General features: G+C 49.9%; 1 pseudogene; it reads right to left on the bottom strand.

Moving 5' to 3' along the window:
• Positions 1-474: 474 nt before the first annotated feature.
• Positions 475-2,895, bottom strand: LOC102489565 (amyloid-beta A4 protein-like; annotated as a pseudogene).

Here is a 2,895-nt window from a genome sequence, read left to right as displayed (position 1 = left end):
ATTTTGACTTTCTGTATTATAGACTTCATTTCTAACAGTTCCGTTTGATTCATTTTTAAAGTGTGTAATTCTTCCTTTAGATCTTGCAAGAATTTCCTCACTTCCTGGAACTCATCAACTTCTTTCTCCTTTCTCTTTAGCAGTTCATTGTCTCTCTTCTCTTCCATCTCTGTTAGCTTCGCCATTACGAATGCTCTAAATTCTTTATCAGACATTCCCATAACTTCCATTGAACTGCTTGTGGATGAAGAGGAGTTATTCTTTTCCCTTGGAGGAGAGGTATTATCTTGCTTTCCCATATTTCTTGGGGTCCTGCGGTGATTTCTTGTCATCTGATGGATGGTGCGTTTCTTTCTAATTCTTGAAGTTCAATCACACTAGCTTGTTTGCTGGAGGCTGAATTATCAGTAGAAAATCTTCATTTTTCTTGTACCCTGAACTGACTAGTTCGCAGGAGGCATGAGGAATCTTCTTCTAAAGGCCTTGCCTCTCCCGCCACGCTAGCTTGTTTGCTGGAGGTTGAATTATCAGTGAGAACATCAAATTTTGGTGATGAACTTCATGTCCTGAATCGTGCTGGAGCTTGGTGTCTGTCGTCACCCTAGAGATCTTTTTGTCTTGGTATTGTCAGCCCTGGCCCTGGTGGAGTGCTCAGTTCCTGGTCAGCAGCAGGAGGGGTGTGAACAGGTTCAACTTCACATCCTGTCTTTGCTGGCCCCGAATTGACTCCAGAGGATGCCATGGCTGGGCCCCTCAAGGCTGAACTCCCCACTCGTGAGAAGCTCTGGGGTGGTTTTCATCTTGCTCAAGGATGGCACGAGGGCATTGTTTCCTAACCAGTTCTTGGTTCACTGATCACATTGGCTCAGACATCAACCAAATAGTTTTGCTCATTCCTTTTTTAAAGAGTTTTTGGTTATAGAGTGCATTTACTCCACTGGAGAGACAGAGACAGAGAGACAGAATGTGAGAAATCACCCCAGGGGTGATGACCACACTGCAATCCCTTCTCCTCCAGTTTCCTCTTGGGATCTTGGGCATGCATACACCCATGCATGGTGTGAGTTCCAAGTGGCTGGGTCTGGGACTTGAACCATGGTCAGCCATGTGGGAGTCCAGTGACATCATCACTCTGCTATCTGCTGGGCCCAGTTTGCTCTTTTAGAAGCAGCCTGTTTACTTTGTCCTGAATGTCCTCGGCCACAGCAGGCACCTTGGAGAGCAGGGAGAGAGACTGGTTCACGCACTTGTAGCCCACACAGATGTGTCGTCATGACATACACGGGACCTGAGCAGCTTTCTTGGGATCTCCATGCACATGTGTTCAAAGTGCTTTAGGGAGTGATGCTTGCCTTTCTGCTCAGCGTCCACATACTTATCTAGCATGCTGAGCACATGACGAGGCCGAGGAGGAATAGCCTGCAGTGCAGTGAGGTAGTTCTCCTGGGCCAGGTGGTGGCGTCCTTGTGCATGGCCTCCACTCTAGCCACATGGGTCAGCAGCTGCTGCCTCTCATTGGCTGCTTCCTGTCCTGAGATTCTACTTTCTCCTGGAAATGCTGGGTAACTGCCACCGTATCAGCTTTAGTAGTTCTTTGCCCGATATTCTGCCTGTTTCCATTCTCTCCTGACCTGGGATGGTCTCTCTCAGTGCTTGGCCTCGAGCATCTCTGGCTTTCTGGAAATGGGTGTGCTCCTTCTCATCTCCAGGTGTCTCAAGATACTTGTCAACAGCACCAGGGTGCTGGTGGCTGTGGTGGGAATGGTGCTGCCTCACACCGCCGTGCAGTAGTCCCCGTGTCAAAGTTGTCCTGGCTGTATCCTTGGGGACTTTCCTTCAGTCACATCAAAGTACCAGTGGGAGGGACCAGCAGGTGGTGTAGTGGTCAGTTGCGGTTAGGGTCACAGCCTGGAAATCATGCCTGGGCCATTTGTGCGCATGCCCCAAGTCCAGAGGAGACTGGAGGAGAAGAGATGGCAGAGTGGCCATTTTTCCCCATGGGGCTGAGATTTTGCACTTTCCCTCTTTCTGTTTCTCTCCAGCAAGTGAACTCACCCCATGGCCAAAATAAACTTACAAAAAAAAAAAAAAGTACCACCTGCTGGCTCTGGACTTCCATGTGACTGACCATGGCTGGAGTCCCAGACCTGGTGACTTGAAAAATCACCCCGGGCACCTGTGCATGGGTGCCCAAAGTCTGCAGGGGGGAATGAAGAAGGGGTTGGGGTGTAGCCATCCCCCAGGGGGTGATTTCCCATGTTGCCTCTCACTGTCTCTCTCTGTCTCTCTCCAGTGAGTGCACATACCCTATTAAAAAAAAAAAGCCTTATAAAAATGACCCGCGGGAGATCATCGCTCGGTATGGCTGTGTCTGGGCTTGTTAAGAGCACATGTCTCGAACCACCTCTTCCACAGACTCTATGGTGAGGCTGGCGGTCCCCTCAATTGTCTCTTCAAAGGGTTCCTGAGCCTCTTCCTCTATCTCGTTGTCATCCTCATCATTGGCTTCTTCCTCCACATCAGCCGCTTCCTCTTCCTCTGCTACTTCTACTTTGTCTTCACTCCCATCCGCAGTCTGTGCGCTCCACCTCACACGACCGCGACATCCTCCTCGTGGTCAGAGAAGTGCTGCTGCGTTTCCTCGGCCAGCAGTCAGCACTAAGTCCACTTCTCAGGACGTGTCAGTTCCAGGGCAGTGCCTGCAGTCACTGTGCAAGGTGCAACGTGTCTCATTGCACACCTCTTGGCCAGGGTGTGCCAGGGAAAGCAGGTTTCACAAACATCCGTGCTCTCCTTGGGTAAGAATTTGCACTTTGCAGGCATGAGAAGGGCATTGTTTACAAATTCACCAGCTGCGAAACTGGTCGGAGGGCAAATGCTTTCTTCTAACCCCAT

Source organism: Tupaia chinensis, unplaced genomic scaffold, assembly GCF_000334495.1.
Source record: "Tupaia chinensis unplaced genomic scaffold, TupChi_1.0 Scaffold000578_2, whole genome shotgun sequence".
Taxonomy (NCBI): Eukaryota; Metazoa; Chordata; class Mammalia; order Scandentia; family Tupaiidae; genus Tupaia; species Tupaia belangeri.
This window is presented reverse-complemented; position numbering and strand designations above follow the sequence as displayed.